General features: G+C 40.3%; 1 protein-coding gene across 1 annotated transcript in view; it reads right to left on the bottom strand.

The window, feature by feature from the left end:
• ACVR1 (activin A receptor, type I) overlaps window positions 1–18,670 on the bottom strand; it is an 81,513-nt gene extending 62,843 nt beyond the window's left edge. Inside the window, exons 1-2 of the mRNA XM_014534160.1 lie at window positions 18,527–18,670; window positions 10,743–11,032 (exon numbers count right to left, since the gene is read on the bottom strand). The gene's annotated coding sequence lies outside the window, so the exon portion shown is untranslated. The remainder of the gene's footprint in view (window positions 1–10,742; window positions 11,033–18,526) is intronic.
• Window positions 18,671–19,443: the final 773 nt, after the last annotated feature.

Genomic DNA, 19,443 nt, shown 5'->3' on the forward strand with positions numbered 1-19,443 from the left:
GTAACTGTACGTCCATTTAAAATCCCACTTCCTCCCAAAGTCCTCAGAATCGGTCTCAGCCCACTAGCTCCTTTCTAACTATGCCTCAACTTTCCCCTTTTATCAAATAGTGCAGACTTTTCTAGTCCTCCCGTTACCAGACAAATGGTGTTTCAGGCACCTACCATCTGACACAACTGTCCCACTTCTAAGGCTACTAGGATTAACCTAACGTAATTTGAAGGGTGATAAATGTGAAAGGGACATTAGCACCAGGGAGGTATATTTCTTTTCTCTCCTTTTCTCTCGCTCTCTTCCCCCCAAATCCACTCTCTCTTTTATTTTTTATTTTTTTAAATGGGAGACACTAGAGCATATTTCTGTGGAGGTGAGAAAAGCACCCTTTCTGCACCAGCCTCGCCAGGGCCTTCCTTCCCATCCACACTCCACCTCCCCAGCCTCGCCCCTGCATTCTTCACAGCACTTACCTCGGTGTGAAATGGGTTGTCTGTTAGTTGATTTTGATGGTGTTTCCCCACCACCTTCCTCCATGCACCAACATATAAGCAGCATGGAAGTAAGAGCTCAGCCTTGCTCATGGCTCCACTCCCAGGCCTGGCACATACTAGGCACTTGATGTAAATTAAAACGAATGTGTCTGAACTTCTTAGTCTATGCTACACTTTGGTTTGGGTAGAAAGAGGAAGGTGAGGTTTATGGAATTTTGTACAGCCTGGCAAGGAAATTACCTGGAACCAGATATTTGAGATAAATTAAAAGATATCATCTGTAACTTGGATTTCGGTTTTCAAGGGTGTCATCCAAGAGAAGCAGCCAAACAAAAAGACGGCTGGCAGACTCCGGGTAGAGCAGACAACTCCCTGGTGGACAATATCCCATTTGGAAAGGACTCCTTGGATCTCTAGTTGCAGACACCAGCTGATCCGCCCAGAGCCATCCCCAGTGACCTCTGAGACAGCTTCTGTAGCTTGAAAATATATCTCCTACAAGTCAGAAATTGACACATTATCTCCCCCACCCCCTGTCTTCTAACAGTTATTGACGTTATTTGGAAAGCCATACTTCCATGCCTATTAATAACCCTCAGAAAGAACCCCGAGGAAGTGTCAAGAGAAAAATAGCCTGGCTGATGGGAGCCAAAGACTCAATCAGAGGCTACCACTAGCAATTAATACATTTGAAGAAAAAGAAAGTTGTAACATCTCTGTATCACATGTTATGTATTCAGGAGACTTCAAACAAAATACTTAGCCGATGAATTCAAAGAATGCTGAGTCAAGAACACTAGACTTTACAGAAAGGAACTCTTTTACAGACGCTTTATCTATTTAAATAGAGCAGCGCTAGCAACGATGCCAGGGATTTATGCCTACCAAGCTACCATTAAATCTGTATGGTTATTTACACCTTTATAAAGCTTCTCCAGGTAACACCTTTTTAAAAATTTTTTAAAATATATTTTATTGATTTCAGAGAGGGAGAGAGAGAGAAGAGAGAGAAACATTAATGATGAGAGAGAATCATTGATTGGCTGCCGCCTGCATGCCCCACACTGGGGATCGAGCCCGAAACCCAGGCATGTGCCCTTGTCCGGAATCGAACCCAGGACCCTTCAGTCCACAGGCCAACACTCTATCCACTGAGTCAAATCAGCTAGGGCTCCACGTGACATCTTAAATAGCATCCAAATCAATCTACTCTAACATCACAGAAAAATGAATTAACTTTAGTCTTTAAAAAGACTTTTCTTTTTTTAAATTTATCTTTATTGTCGAAAGTATTACAGATGTCTGCTTTATTTTGTTTTTTTCCCCACTGACCATCTCTTCCCCTCTCCCCCCTCCCTGCTCCACCTTCCCCCTGAGATTCCACAGTCTGTTCATGGTTCTATGTCTCTGGATCTATTTTGTTCATCAGTTTATTTTGTTCATTAGATTCCACATATGAGTGAGATCATGTGATACTTATCTTTCTCTGACTGGCTTATTTCGCTTAGCATAATGCTCTCCAGGTCCGTCCATCTGTAGCAAACGGTAAGAGTTCCTTTTAAAGAAGGAACTCTTAAACCGACTTCTCACCATGGTCTTTCTCCTCTCCCCTCCCCCATCTAGAATGTGATTAATGGAATTCTCTCACAACTTAGCTTAAAATATGTTTTTGCCAGTCGAGCAGCTAAAGCAGAATCAGATAATTGTGGTATGACTCAACAAATGCACAGCTGTTCATTTAAATATATCCATCGAAAGTATAAATACAATCGTGAGAAAGAACATGAGCCATGTCCACAGGGCCAGTGCAGAGTTGAACAAGCTAGCATCGAAGTGACCACCATAGACAACAAGGAGGAGATGGGGAGATGAGGCAGGGAGCGGTTCCGCATAGGGGTAGAAAGAGACCAGGAAACTGACGTGACCTAAAACCACCCACCCCAACCCAAACACTAAATAACAATGACAAGGTAAAAGTGAAAAGAAATGTGCTCTACTAAGTGGGGAGAAAGAAACAAAATTTAGGAAATAGATAATGCTCCCAAGAGGCAGACATCTTAGAGGGTAGAACTGATGAATTCGATCTGTTATTAAAAACACAAGTAGCCTTGGCTGGTTTGGCTCAGTAGTTAAGAGCACAGGCCCATGAACTGAAGGGTCGTGGGTTCAATTCCCCATCAAGGGCATATACCTCAGTTGCAGGTTCAACCCCAGTCGGTGTGCATGCAGGAGGCAACCAATCGATGTGTCTCTCTCACATTCTCACATTGATGTCTGCCTCCCTCTCTCCTCTCTCTCTCTCTCTCTCTCTCTCTCTCTCTCTCTTCCTCTCTCCTCTTCCCTTCCTCCCTAAAAAAATATCCTCAGGTGAGGATTAATTAAAAAACTAAAACTAAACAAAGACCCCAAGGCAGAGGACAACAGAAGGAGCAGTATTCTGACCTCAGTCCTCTCTCCACCACCTTCCAACTCGGGGATTAATGAAATCATGAAAACATGAGAATCCCTCCAATAGTCCCAAAGCTAATAACTGAAACACACCACCCCGTACCAGGCAACCCTTTCAGAGTTGTGAGAGTAACAGTTTAAGTAAAGAAGAGGAAACGCAAAGAGAAGACAGAGAATGTGAGGAGGAGCAGGGGAGCACTGATGAAGGAGAGTGGCCAGGTCAGCACTCCAGACCCCACCTGCCTTCTCTGCAGGGAACTCAGAGGCCCTGTCAGCACAGGAGAAGCAGAGGCATTGAAAAGACTTGGTGCCTCTCTTCTTTTAATATGGAATTCAAAATAATAACAAATAAAAAGAACATCTAATTCATGATGACAGTTTCCAAGCTCCCTGAACCATCAAGTTCTTCCCCCAAAATAATCTCTCTGGTAGGGGTTGGGAGGAGGTGGACTTAAGCTCATGCTTAGCCTGACTACTCAGTCTTCCTACATGGAGACCATTCACATTCTCCACATTTACAGGCAAATCTTATATTATTATGAGCAACAACTATTTCAACAACCACCACCTCCTCAGCCCCAAGTCCTCCCATCTATCTCTCCCTCATCATCCTTTCACAGAAAACTTTCTAGAAAGAGCAATCTACACAGCTCCCTTCCACTACACTACTCCTCCTCTCCATCACTGAAACACCTCTTGCTAAGGTTCTGATTCACTGTAGACGTTACCTTATCCTTCACATTTACACGGGAGCTTCCTCAGAACTGATTCCCAAGCCTCATGCCCAGAGATTTTGATGCGATTGACCGGAGATGAGGCCTAGAAATGCCCAGTATGACAGCCCTCAGTAAATCAGGCGATGCTGGGAATGCCGAGGGTGGTCTCACGCGTCCGCTCTGCAGGATGGCAGTGCCGATAACCCTCTTCGTCCCCCGGGTTCTTCCCTGGCTGGGATTCAGAGGCCCCACTCTCGCTCTGGTGTCTACTTTTAGGGTTTGGATCTTCTCAGTGTCCTTGGATGGCAGTTTCCTCTTCGGCCAATCACCCCTTAAACCTTATTCTCACTCAAGATGTCACCTGGTTTTTAGCTTCAGGGTCACCAAGGTAAGACCAAACAAGCAGGTTCAGAATGGAATCACCCATTCAGGGTAATTTTCCTTCCTTATTGCCATCTTTCCCTACTGTTTATAAAATTGATTTTTAAAATTTTTTATTCCAGATATTTCATTACATAGAAACAGAGAGAAAAGTATAATAAACCCTATTTTTGACCTCCCAGTTTCAAAAATAAACAACATCCTACCACCCAGTTTCAAAAATGAGTAATCTTATTTCCTCTATTCTGCCCATTTTCTCCTGGGGTATTTTAACAAGAATCCCAAATGTCACGTCATCTCACCCACAAAGTCTCTAACAAATAAGGATTTTTTTCTAAACATAAATATAAAGTCAACATGTCACCTAACAAAATTAAAAGCATTCCTCTCCCAAATATCATCTAAAAGCTGATCAGCATTTTAATTTGCCCAATTTGCCCAACAATCATATACACCCCCCCAAAATAAATAAATAAATAAATAAATAAATAAATAATTAATTAAATGTGGGGAGAATGGGATAGCCTACCAGAGCGAAACTGTTCTTATCGCTTTTCAGGTATCATAACTAGCATTGTGTGGTAGCTCTGTGGCAGTGTTGAGAATACTGTGTGTATCCCATGGAAGAAAGCAAATGAGTAACTAAGACATACTCGAAGTCTATCATCCCCTGCTGTTCCGGAGAAGCAGAACTCTGTGTGAATTAAGGAGATACAGATGTAATACAGAAAAGGGTAAGTGAGAGCCTTATAAACTGAATTGGAATTGGAAGTGTTTAAAACCTCTCTCATTAACAGGGCCTAGAAACAATGATCTACGCAGCAGCAAACACACCCAACCCAAACTGTAATGTAAAAATACTATTTCCTACTAAAAGAAAAGGTATTGGCCCAGCTGGTGTGGCTCGGTGGTTGACCTATGAACCAGGAGGTCACAGTTTGATTCTCAGGGCACATGCTGGGTTATGAACTTGATCCCCAGTGTGGGGTGTGCAGGAGGCAGCTGGTCAATGATTCTTTCATCATTGTTGTTTCTATCTCTATCTACCTCTCCCTTCCTCTCTGAAATCAATAAAATAAAAATTTTAAAAATGTATTGGACTATGAGGTTGCAATCACTGAATCCAGCCAGTGGGAACACAGAGATCAAATAATTAGGTTCTTCAACAAACTGTAAGGAAAGGAAGGGAGTGGAAGAGGAACCTGAGGTTTAAGAGATTTAAAGACATAAAAAGATGGGCAAGACTAAACTACAGTAGCTAGATATGTGCACGTGGGTAATAAAACCATAAAGAAAGGCCAGGAGGCAGTTACTATGGAAATCAGGAAAGTGGTTACTAATCAGGGGGAGAGGGGCTGTGAGTGGCATGGAATATGCCAATGGACTAAGGAGGCTGCTAGCATTCCGTCTCTTGACCTGCCTGGTGGTCACAAAAATATTCACCCCTTTACAATTTCACTAAGCTGTGTATGCTTTGTGTGGATATCTGTATGTGTGTTTTATTTTATAAGAAAAAATAGAAAAGGAGAACAAAGCTGTTGCCTTAAAAAGGTTCAGATTAACACACATACACACACACACAATGAGGAAATAACAGTATTCCCTATCATAAACAAATGCAAAAATTTGACAGATCTGTGTTACAAAGAAGTTTATGTAATAAACTCCTGAAATATCAATTTTTTTACTTTCAAACAGAAAAGCTGTTTTTTCAAGTTCCAAGTTTATTAAATTTTAAGAAAGAAATAGGCATCAGTCATAATCAGAAGTCAAAATAAACTTCACACAACATCATATGATACAATGGTCCTCCCTCTCGCCAACTTCAATTATATAAGTTTCCTGGCTCAAAGATATAGAAAGACTGGAAAGTCCAGATAATTTTTCCCAAACACTGTGCACCATTATCATCAAATAAGAAAAATAAACATCATAAAGATGTGAGCCCTTTCTCACAAAGTACATCTACACATTTTACCCAATCCCAATAATAATATTAACAGGTTTTAAGGAGGAGGAAGTGATGACTAGATATGTTTATTTAAATGAATATGATTTTTTTAAACACACATACACAAATAAATATTAAAATTCTATAAAATGGAACTACCCCATCAAAAATAAAAAAAAATCATATTAAGCTCCAATAATTTAAAAAAAAAGTGTGATCCTGGTATACACATAGGCATAGAGATCAATGAAAGTAAATGGAGATTCCCAGAAATAGACCAAAATGTGTTTGGGAATTTATAATTCAAAAAGAAACCAAAGGAGAAAAGTTGGGACTATTCAGTAAAATCAGACTGCTAATTTTCTACTAAAATTCCCTCTTTGTTTTTTTTCTTGGGCCCACGTTGACCAGCAGAGCCTGCATGCCCCACCCTCCCTGGCAGCCAGAAGTGCCCACATGACAAGTTCTCACCAACAGCGATAGAAGTGATGTGCGCAACTTCTGATCACTTGACCCGGACTTTCTCCTCTGTCCTTCGCAATGAGGGAACCCAGATATGGTAGTAAGCCAGCTATGACCATGCAGATAACTACAGTGACAATTAAAGGGACCTGGGAATATGGGCTATTTTGCTGACCTGCTCTGCTCCCACTGGGACTGTTAAGTGAGGAAAAACTCAACATCCATGTTCTTTGAACCATAGCATATTTTAGTCCCTTGGTTACAGCAGCTCAGCCTTCCCTTAATTATTAGAGCACCTGGAGAAAAATTAAGTTGCATTCATACTTAACATTCCAGACGGATCAAAGAATTAAAACTAAAAAATAAACACATACCAAAAACACATGACACTATAAGGAACCATGAGGTAGGTTTTTAACTGTAGGAATGGAAAAGGTCTTTTAACTGTGATTCAAAATCCTGAAGCCACAACAAGTTTGATTATATGTTTATCTCTATAATCCTTGTTGAACATCTTTTATTGACTATCTCTTCCACTTAGCTCTAAGGAGCAAGAATTGGGATCTGTTTTCTTTACTACTGTATAGCCTGCTGCCTAGAACAAGTGCCATGAGAGGTATCCAATAAATACTTGTTAAATTAATAAATTGGTAAACTTAAGGATACAAAATTTTAAATAATCTGCACAGCAAAATAATGTTTATACAAAATGCCACATAAATGTCATATATCACAAGGAGAACAAAAGGCCTGGCACTAATTTTGTTAATACACAGGAGCCCCCATGAATGGAAAATAAAAAGATTAAAAACCCAATAGAAAAATAGACAAAGGACACAAGCATAAAGGGAACAGAACAGGAAATAAAAATCACATTCAACTTATGAAAAGATATTCTATGTCAACCAAAATAAGAAAAATGCAAATCGAAGCTACCTTAAACTGTCATTTTTCACCTCTCCATTTGGCAAAGAAAAAAACAAAAACCTATCAGTTTGACAACTGTACTGTGACCGGCACGGGTGTGAGGAGGCAGTGTTCTCATCCACTGCTGGTGAAATCTGAAACTTTGCAAGCTCTATGGCTAGAGCATCTTGGCAATAAATTTCTACCAAAATTAAAATGTCCGTACCCTTTGACCTATCAATTCCACCACTAGAAATGGATCCTACAGATATGCCCATGAACGTGTTTGAAATGATATATGTACAAGGTTATTCCCTACAGGCTTGTTAATGAAAATAAAACTGAAAATGACCTAAATGGCCATCAATATAGTACTGGTTAAGTAAATCACAGTGCAGCTCTAGCCAGTTTGCCTCAGTGGATAGAGCATCAGCCCTCAGACTAAAGGGTCCCGGGTTCGATTCTGGTCAAGGGCGCGTAACTCGGTTGCAAGCTCTATCACTGGCTCGGGTCAGGGTGCATGTGGGAGGTAACCAATCCATGTGTCTCTCTCACATTGATGTTTCTCTCTCTCCGTGTCTCTCCCGCTCTCTTCCACTCTCTGTAAAACTCAATGGAAAAATATCCTTAGATGAGGATTAACATAAATAAATCACAGTGCATCCACACAGTGGAATACTAGACATCCATATAAAAAGAATGCAGTATTAGCGAGGAATAACTTCCAAGAAATAGTATTTCAATGAAAAAAAGGGTACAAAACAGTGTATATCATTACTATTTGCAGCTCACTTTCACTCTCTGTAAAACTCAATGGAAAAATATCCTTAGATGAGGATTAACATAAATAAATCACAGTGCATCCACACAGTGGAATACTAGACATCCATATAAAAAGAATGCAGTATTAGCGAGGAATAACTTCCAAGAAATAGTATTTCAATGAAAAAAAGGGTACAAAACAGTGTATATCATTACTATTTGCATTTAGAAGAACTGCAATAATCTATAGGTTACATGCTGGTATATGATGTATGACCTGAAATCTCTGAAAGAATACACAAGAAACTGGTAACATTGGTTGCCTCTAGGAAGGGGAACTGGGCACTTGGGAGACTTATATTTCACTCCTGTTCCTTTCTAATCTTTTTTTTAAAATATAGTTTTTATTGATTTTTTACAGAGAGGAAGGGAGAGGGAGAGGGATAGAGAGTTAGAAACATCAATGAGAGAGAAACATTGATCAGCTGCTTCCTGCACACCTCCTACTGGGGATGTACCCGCAACCAAGGTACATGCCCTTGACCGGAATCGAACCTGGGACCTTTCAGTCCGCAGGCCAACACTCTATCCACTAAGCCAAACTGGTTAGGGCTCCCTTTCTAATCTTATAAATATTGATTATATTACTTTCCTAAAAATAAATATTTTATAAAATAACAACAACACAAATATTCATTTCCAGCCCCAGATATCTGAAAACTTCTCTGGTGAGTCCAACCATCAATTACCCCATGAAACTCTAAGCTGGACAATTTTAACCCTGTTTCATAATTAAGAATCAAAGGGTTAATTGCAATTAACTACCACCACCATCTCCTCCTCCTCCCGCAAATAAGCATATATGCAAAATATAAGTCAGTTTCTTAATTCTATCCCTATTATTCATTACTTCCTCTTAAAACTAATTCAACCTCATGCCACCTTAAATGGGCATGAAAATATCTCAAAACGCTCCAAGGATGGTAGCCAAAACTAACAACTATGGTAATATATTAATGCAGCCCAGTGCCAAAAAACTTCCTTCCAAACTCCCGAGATGAAAATTTGACATAAGTGACACCTCAGCAACAGCCCCAAAGCTGTGTAACATCTGCCTTAGAAAATAAAAGCTCACATCCTTAATGACTAAAAGGCCAATGTCAACAGTCATGACTTTTGTTTTTTCCTTAACGTGAGGTCTCCCCCAACCCATATCCCCCTTTAAATTACAGGCTAACGTCTCACTTGAGGACTGGTTATTATTATGTTACAGCCATATAAAGAGCATTAAGCAGTCATTACTTAGACTGAGACTCTACTGAAAAGGAAAAATTCTCCTTAAAAGGGAAAATACCCACAACATATGAAAGAGAAGGAAAAACCAAGTCATAAAATAAAATGTACAGTCACCATCGATTTTTAAACATAATTAATATGCCTAGTTTGTTTGTAGAGGAAAAGATCTGTATGTGAAAAAATGTGTCTTCAAAATTATTAGCTACAGGTAAAAGAGAGAAGGAATGGAGAAAATTATATATATGTAAGTACAGGCACTTATATATAGTATATGCCTTACTTTACACTGTTTTGTGATATTTGAAATTAAATAATCAAAAATAAACTTTTATATAAAGAACAAGGTTTTTTAAAACAATGAATTAGACTTCCCTTAAAAAGAAAGCACTTGACAGCTACTACAGTCCTTCCCCAAAAAATGACAAACTAAGGAGGCTGCATAGAGCAAACCTGAGTTCCTTGCTTCTGTCTACACAAGTTTCAAATCTTATCTGAGCAATCCCAACATTTAACTCAGAGAGACACACACGTTTAGCACTTAAGGCCTCCCCTCAGAAACATTTTAGACTCTAGTCTAAAGCATGTATTTGTATTATTACCTCCATAGCTTAACACAACCTAAATGGCATTTCATCCTGACGGCAAGACTTCTGTCCATAGATTTCAAAAGACTCCACAGGGAGCATAATATTAAAATGTAGTTCAGGAAAAGGTAAAAATATGGAGATAATACAAAGATCAGTGGTTGCCAGGGGCTGGGTGCGGACTGAGAAAAAGGTGGAGCACAGAGGATTTTCAAGGCAGTGAAACTATTCTGTATGATACAATAATGGTGGATACATGTCATTATACACTTGCCCAAACCCATCGAATGCACACCACCAAGAGCAAACCCTAATATAAACTATGGCTTTGGGTGATGATGTGTCAATGTAGGTTCATTTGTTGTAATTAATGCACCATTCTGATGTGGTCATTAATAGTGGGAGAGGTTGTGCATGTATAGGGACAGGGTATATGAGAACTCTCTATACGCTTTGCTCAATTTTGCTATAAACCTAAAATTACTGTAAAACATAAAGTTTATTTAAAAGGGCAGGGGAGGGAAGAAGAGTGACCTATAAGGTGAAAAGAATGGCAGAAGCATTTTACATGTAGGGAAATGGTAGTAGTTGAACAACTTGGCCAAAGTTGAAGAATAACTGTGCAGCTCCATTAAAAAAAAAAAAAAAGCCTACCTTCAAGGCAATTCAAGAATTAAGGTTGATTCTAAACTTTCTTATATTACATTCATATAAACCGAAGAAATGATCATTGTGGCTAAGAAATTACCGTGTAGATTTGATCTCTGCCAAAGAGCATTAAAAGAGGTGATTTGTTGAAATGGCTCTACTGCTGGTTCCAGCAATGCTGCTCTGAGAGCTCCTGGGGAAGCTGACGCAGCTACCTTAGAGCTGGTTCCAGGTCATATCTTCCTGCCGTCCTTCAAGCGCTGTGCTCTTGTGCAGAGCTTCGCTCATTAGTTCACCAGGGACGTGGGGAGGGAGGCGTGCGCCTGGAATCTCCTGGAATAATGAGAAATCCCCAGGAGCTCCAAGGCGATGCTCACAAGTGACTCGGCGCTGCAGAGGGGAAGAAGAAAGAAAAACCGTCTAAGCAAAAGAAAATGCTGCAGTTGGGAATGTACTAGCTAAAGGAAGTGCATACTTGACAAGCCTTTCAATTGGGACCACAAAACTAAAGCTTATTTACAGTTAAAGCAAGTATGGGAAGGGTTGAAAAACACTGGCATGCAGTATGTTGAGGTCATAGATCAGTGATGGCGAACCTATGACACGCGTGTCAGAGGTGACACGCGAACTCATTTTTTTGGTTGATTTTTCTTTGTTAAATGGCATTTAAATATATAAAATAAATATCAAAAATATAAGTCTTTGTTTTACTATGGTTGCAAATATTAAAAAAATTTCTATATGTGACACGGCACCAGAGTTAAGTTAGGGTTTTTCAAAATGCTGACACGCCGAGCTCAAAAGGTTCGCCATCACTGTCATAGATCCATACTGCTCTCAAATAATTTTCCACATGACACAAAACCAAGGAAGGCCTGCAGTTGGTAAATTTCAAGATCATGTTCTTTTAAATCCCATATATCATTTCAAAACAAACAAACAAATAAAACCAAGGGCTTTGCATATATTAATTGTTATATGTAGTTGGTTTGAAAATAGAAAGCTCAAGCGGTGCAGAGAATGGAGTGAAAGTCTCCTCTGGACGCCCGGTCACTTGAGAGGCACCCCATGTACCCGAGCAACTAGTTTCTTGTTGTCCACCCACAAACAATCTGGTTTTGGTCCATTTTCAAGCACCATTCTCAGCTGCTGATAGATCTAGTTCAAAGGCTCATAAAACAATGATGGAAAAGGAGCACACAGCGGAAGGGAAGGGGGCTCTAGATAACTAACAAAAAACAAAAAGCCTCCCAGGCTCCCTTTTCCTTTAGGAAGACTTTCAAAACATCAACATTGGCCAAAGGAAGAGGAAATTTTTATTAGAACCAAACTTTCCCATTCGAATAGTTAAGTGACACAAAACACTGAAAAAACTTACTCCTTTCGGAAAATAGTGTTGTTTTTTTTAACCTCAAGGAACATGTTGCCAAGAAAAATTTCACGTAAATACATCTAAGCAGAAAACAAGCCCAAAACGCAGCATTCCTCAATAATTATTTGGAAGGAAAATTACATCAACCTTGAAATTCAAGGAAATGCTTTTACAAATAATGTCAAACCTGTTCTCGCTTCGGTTCAAATTGAAGCTCATGATCAATTTGATTTTAAAATTGTAAGGTGCAATGAAAATAAGGCATACAAATACCCCCCCCCCCACACACACACACCTCTATAGAAAGGTCAACCAGAAATATGACATTTTCAACAATCATTTAGTGAAGTTAAAGAGTAAAAATTCATTTACAGAATGGACATCCTTAAAAACAAATTCATCAGCTAAGCAGCATTCACAAACCTTGAGTTTCAGAACAAACTGTTGAAATCCTGGTATTTTCCAAGATGCTGGGCCAGGGAAATTTGGCAGATTCACACTGAAGTTGCTTTTCCCGCTGCCAAAGACCAACTGCATTTTAGGAGAGGGCCAGTGCTAAGCTGCCCTGCCCAGGACCCTCCGTGTCTAATTTATAGGTACGTACTGTTTAGGAGCAGGTTGAGATAAGCAAGAAAATAAGAAAATGCTGGTGCATATTTTTCTGATTCTGTTTTTAAAACCCAGATATGGACTTTTAAAAAATTACAAAGGTGCGTCTACTTCCCTAGCCCTACCACCTTCTCATTCTTCAAAACTATGTCCAGGTTCTCCTGCCTCTGTTCAGCTTTCTCTAGTGATTCTTCTACTTTCCAGATCTTTCCACTCTAATTCCGCTGGTACTTATAGTGTATATGGCTCAACCTGGCATTTAATCCTCTGCCTTGACCTGAGTTTATCTCAATTTATCTAATTTATACTAGAAGAGGGTCACATATTCTTCTGCTGCTGCTATATCCTTTCTCCACATAACCTAGCATCTAGCATATAGTTGATGTTCAAGAGCTACCGAATAAAAATCATGTCTCCAAATTAAACATAATTTCATATCTGTTTTAAAATTCATCAGCTTTCACCCCATGAATGGAAGTCAAAACCATGGTGTCCTGCAAGGAAGAACTCAGGTTGGTAACGTGGGAGCTCAAGTTGAGAGGAAATTCTGGACACTTAACTCTTCAAACGTCCTAGTGAGAACCAATCTCCCCACAAACACCCTTGATGCCAGTAAGCAAGCTTGGCAAAGCCTGAAAGGTAGTGTAGAGCAGTCATGTTCAAACCCCCAAGTGTGATTTTTAAAATAATTTTTTTAAAGACACCAATGTACCAATTAAAATCAGTGCTATAAAATAAGTATCTATATAGCAAACTCCAGCAACATGTCACAAAACTTTTACTGAGCTGAGTTTTTTCCAAAACCTTAGCCAACTCATGTGTTTGGCTATGGAGGTTTAATTATTGGCAGCTAATCATGCCTCGTGCCCTGCGAAAATGTGACCCATAAAGGTCAGAGGCACATTCCTGGGAAATGGTGGAGGCTGAGTGTGAGGAGGGGGAAAAGGAGAAATCCAACTCCAATTGCAGGCTTACCACAGCACTACCTTTTTGTATAATACAATTTAAAAGAACATACCTTGAGTCATTGTCAAATGATGGGAGCTGACTAACAGGCAAGCATAAAAGGCACTTAAAATCAAACGAGTTTTTGGCAGTCAACATAGCAGCTAAGCAACAGAAAAAAAAAAAAAATCCAGGGCAAGTTCTTTCAACTTTTTAGCCACAACTGTATCCTTGGCCTCTAGAAATCATGGCTTTAAATACTGCAAATCCTTGGCCTTTCAAGACATCACCCCTCGTATGGTGACAGATGTTAACTAGACGTATGGTGGTGATCATTTTACAATATATACAAGTATCAAATCATAATGTACACCTGACACCATACTTTCTCTTCTAGCCACTCAAACCCCACAACCCAAATCAATCCTGGTGTATCTTGCTGTAGGATTACCACTAACTGACACTACTATGGGCAGCAGCACATGCTAGCAAGCGCAGGGACTGAGGAAACAGCCACACCCAGTTTTCCAACCTCCTAAATGTGAGCTTCCACAAATCATTTCACCTCTGTGTTTCAGTTTCCTTTCCCATGGGACACACAAAATACCTCCTATCTTCGAGTGTTACTCATAATGCCAGCTATCATTTAGTGAGCCTTCGGTTTTAGAACGGTGCTTAACCTCATTTGTTTTATCCGATTTAATCCTAACAACACAAAAATTGAGAGGAAGATAGTATATTCCCATTTGAAAGATAAGCCCAGCCGTTGTGATTCAGTGGTTGAGCGCCGACCCATGAACCAAGAGGTCGCTGGTTCGATTCCGTCAGGGCACATGCCCTAGTTGCGGGCTTGATCCCCATTAGAGGGTGTGCAGGAGGCAGCCTATGGATGGTGTTTCTATCTCTCTAACTCTCTCCCTCCCTCTCTCTCTAAAAATCAATAAAAACATTTTTTTATAAAAAGATAAGAAAGCAATGTTAGATGGGTTAGGTAAAACTGTCCAAGATCACACTTTTTAAGTAAGTGGCAAATCCAAGAATCCAAGTTTTGCTGACTCTCAAATCTGTGTTATTAATTACCAGTAAGTTAACTTCCACCTTGACTGTTTGCAAGAACTGAACTGAATGCTCATAGCAGACATTCTTTTTTTTTAAATACATTTTTTATTGATTTCAGAGAGGAAGGGAGAGGGAGAGAGAGATAGAAACATCAATGATGAGAGAGAATCATTGATCAGCTGCCTCCTGCACAGCCCCTTCTGGGGATCAAGCCTGCAACCCAGGCATGTGCCCTTGACCGGAATTGAACCCGGGACCCTTCAGTGCACAGGCCGACGCTCTATCCACTGAGCAAAACCATCCAAAGCCATAGCAGACATTCTTAGTTCCCGTTCCTGTTTTCTACCCCTGAGAGAATAAGAGAAGTGCTAAAACCGTGGCAGAAAAACATAAATCCCAAACAATAACACAAATCACCTGCACGATACTACAAATGAGTATAAAATGTTGTGTAACCTTGAAGAATAATCTACTCCAGGCACTTGGATTTGGGGGGGGAAACAGGTTTGATCTATTAGTAATTCTGGAGAATTCAGCTGGTTTCCAAGCTGCCCAATCTCCCAGTGGGAAAGAAAGTAGGTCATATGCCGCAGACAACTGATAAACTCAGGGGACACCACACAGCACAAAGAACAGGGAGCGCCACTTAACGTCGGGAAAAGATAACTGCTGACTGAACCAGGAAGTACGGAGGAGCAGGGAGATACCGCAGATCCTGTTCTCTGGGTGCTTCCAAATCAGAAATATAAATACAACAGGCATTAACCTTTGGGACTTGGGAATGAGAAGTGAGAATTCCCAGGGATTTCTCTGGAATCCCTCCAATTATAAGTTATTCTTAAAATACTTCCCAATATTTCTTACTCATTATGATGGATATCTAAACATCATTGTTAAATAAGTAAGAAAAAACTTAATAGAATTTACAAAAAATTGTAGCCTATAACAAATATTCGAATGCCAGAAAATGCCAGTGAACAGCCCTGGGTAGTAGTCCAACAGCGGGCCCCATCCAGCCCTCAGTCTGTTTGGTAAATAAAACTTTTATGGGAACACAGCCCACTTGTGTATTTTATGTATAGTCTATAGCTGCTTTCACACTGAAACAGCAGAGCGGATAGTTGTGACAAAATCCATATGGCTTGCAAAGCCTAAAATATTTACTCTCTGACCCTTTAGAGAAAAAGTGTGTTGACCCCTGCAATAACCTGCATTTGGATGTACAAGCAAAGTTAATAGCACTACCCAGAATCACATGTTGAAAAGGCCATTTTAAAGACTTATTTTGTTTCGGAAACGTATTTCTTGGAATACTACTCATAGGATTTGTGTACTCTATGCTGTACATATAAACATATTATTTTATTTGCATGGATGACTCACCAGGAGCAGCAGACGGGGCCACGTAATCTACAACATAGCAACATCAACATCTACCAGTAATCCTGACCGATTCTCTCCTCTGGGCTCCCATCCTGTCCTGGATCTGGGAAATGTCAGTCTTATCCTTCAACTCCATAGGTTAGCTTTCAACTTGACCTCAGTGGATTCCTCAGCTCTACAAATGACTCTGTTGATTGTTTAATTCTCACGGGAGAATTACAACACTTTTCCCTATTTACCTGATTAACTGTTTTTGTGTGTGTGTGTGTTTTTCAGAATTTAGAAATGCTCAAAGAAACCCTGGGAAGGAGTTCTGCATTGGAAACACTATTTTCTCAGGTATATATTTAAATATCAAGTAGGGGTCAAACTCACTAACTTTTAAAGAATGGAGGGGAAAGAGGTGTGGAGAGAAGGCAGGCATGAAGAAGAACAAAGTCTCCAGGGTCTTTTAAGGAAAAGATTAAGGTCTCTCTCAAAGCCTAGAGAGAAGACCAGCCAAAGTGGAGACAGGATGACAAGGAGATTTCCTAATGCTTTGGCCCCAGGAACAGATTTAAGGCCCAAGTATCGAAGCCCCTTTCTCCTCCAGAATTTAAATTATAATTTGGCTGAAATGAGAAGCATTCACTGTGGATTATGACAGAAGTGAGTATAATTAAGGCCTAAGTGACCATTCGACCAATAGCTATGACACGCACTGACCACCAGGGGGCAGACACTCAACGCACAGACATGGAAACATGGAACAGACTGATGAATCTCAGAGGGAAGGGGGAAGGGGGGGTGGGAAGAGATTAACCAAAGATCTTATATGCATACAAAAGGCCCAGTGCATGGATTCGTGCACCAGTGGGGTCCCTCAGCCTGGCCTGCAGGGATCAGGCCGAAACCGGCAGTCCGACATCCCCCGAGGGGTCCCAGATTGTGAGAGGGCACAGGCCAGGCCGAGGGACCCTACTGGTGCAAGAATCCATGCACCGGGCCTCTAATATGTATAATTTCAAACATCCTCATCTGAATCCATTCATCTGTCCAGCCAAAGACTCATTTATTTGTGCTAGAAAGATGAAGCACAAGGATCCAGGAGAAAACTTAAGGGAACAACAGATGTGGGATTCTGTATCACAAAGAGGGTTCTAGGCTTGAACCAAAAGGTCCTGGATTGATCCCAGCACTGCCAATCACTAGACATGTAATCTTGGGCCACCTGTGGGAGCCAAGTCTCTCACAGGCCAGATGGGCACCATGACTTTCTTGTAGAGTTGTCACATGTGACATACATCACATATAGTGGTTGCTAATAAGTGGGAACTATTACTATAAACGCAATAGTTAAGGAGCAATGATGAAGACTGAGAATCATGAGAATTGAATTATTAGGTTGAGTCATTTAGAAAGGTCAAAATTTGACCACTTTGTCTCATAAAAAATAGCAGTTTTTAAATAAATATAAAGGTCTGTGCAAGAGAAGAACATGAAGAAATAATGCCCCGTACTCATCACCCCACTAGTGGCAACTTAGAAGAAATCCAGACACCAGATGGGAAGGCTCGAGTCTAAAATAGAATTCCCTTTTGTCAACTCCCACTAGACAGGAGGTGTGACTTCAGGGACAAGATTCAACAAAAGACAGACAGGGAGACAAAGAAACACACACCTCACTCCTAGGTATCCCACATAATTCACGCATTCTCTCCCTTCCTGCCTTCTTTTCTTTTCTTATTTCTTTCCCTACACAATGCCCAATGGTGTCTTCTGTTAACCAGTTTGGAAAGGAAGGAGCATTTCTGGTCAGCTAACATCACCAATTGCATAGTAGACCTTGTGGAGCAGTTAGTAGCTCAATAAAGAAATTCAATGGATCTGTCACATTTCCCCCCTTATTTTCCTATCTTCCCTCCTCCCGTAGGTGTTAATTTTTCAAATCCTGTGAGTCCTCACCCAGTTCATGAGTCCGTGGCTGCTCCATGGAGTCATGTCAATCCTGGATGAGTTCTGAGTTTCAAGACACCCCACCAGCCCAAACCCAAGTGGCTCTACCCCAGCTGTATCTAAGTCTCAAAAAGGTTCTGAAGGAGGAATTAGCACACCTTCCGTAGAGAGGGATGGAGAATAGGCAGAGGTAACAAAGGAGGAACAAGCCATTTCTTCCATCCTCCCAACCCACTCCTCCCAAAACAGAACCAGATTTCCCTGGTAACTGGCTGGTCTTTCTCAGTGTCCTGGGTGCAGCTTGTATGTGTGTGGATCCCACCCCCACTCCACAGCACTCCAGCGCTCTCATCACTGGGAGACACCACGTTTTATCTGTGGTCTCTCAGTAGCGTGTAATCCTTGATGATTACCCTCACACAGAATGCTGTAAAGGCTTTCATCATCTAATGATCTCAAAGCATTTTGTAAGCATTCACAGGGATGCCACCCACAGGGCCAGACCAGATGTTCTGGTTTTCTAAAGGGGTGTCTGCATTGTTACTCCTAACCTTTGCGCTGGGGTTCCTGCGTATACATACCTTCACTAGACCACTAGACCGATAGATATTAGCAAAGCTTCTATGGGGAGCTTCTTCACAGTAGGGACCCTGCATCCAACATCCTCCTGTATGCCCAAAGCCGGCTCTGGCGTCACACCAAACTTATTTAGGTATCTGTGGCGTGAACGAAGCTTAAAATTACAGAAGAAAACAAAAGCATTAACAAATTCAAGCTCATAAATTTGGTCAAGAAAACTTCTTTATCAGTAAATGGCTAAGTTTCTACCCTGGACTTAAATTCAAAACAGTGCACAAAGTTCCAAATATTCTTATTTGAGTGAAACAGGTTAACACAAGAAACATAAAGAAATATATCAAGCCTTATAGAAAAAGTACTACTTCATAAAGGCAGTCTTTACTTTAGAATGGCAATACGTTTTAATACATTTGTCAACAAAACAACTACTCCAAATTAAAGTTAAGTTTTTCAAAACTGTACAGAAATTTCCAGAAATATTGAAGAGGGATGCTACAAAAGAGGGGGTACCAAAACAAATGAACAGAAAACTAAAGCTCTTAAAAACCATTCCTCCAATGCCCTCTTGCAAATATTTATGCCACTTAGCAATCTAAATAAAATTTTCACCAGATCACTTTCCCTAATTAGGTTCAATGAGAAGAAACTGAATAAAAGGCATCAGCATTCTTTTTCTAATTGTTTGGTTCAATATATTATCTGTCCACAGGCATAAAGACATTTCCAGACTAGGAATGAAACTGCTTGCCTCCCATGCAGAGAAAACAAGGTAACAAACAAACAAAAACGACTGAGTAAAGTAAAAATAAATAAATAAATAAATAAATAGTAAACAATATATTGTATGGCTTTATTTTCTTGTTGTTGTTATTGTGTGTCTGTGTTCAGACTACACCTCCATAATCATGTCAGACAAGCT

This window comes from Myotis brandtii, unplaced genomic scaffold, assembly GCF_000412655.1.
Source record: "Myotis brandtii unplaced genomic scaffold, ASM41265v1 scaffold125, whole genome shotgun sequence".
Lineage (NCBI taxonomy): Eukaryota > Metazoa > Chordata > Mammalia > Chiroptera > Vespertilionidae > Myotis > Myotis brandtii.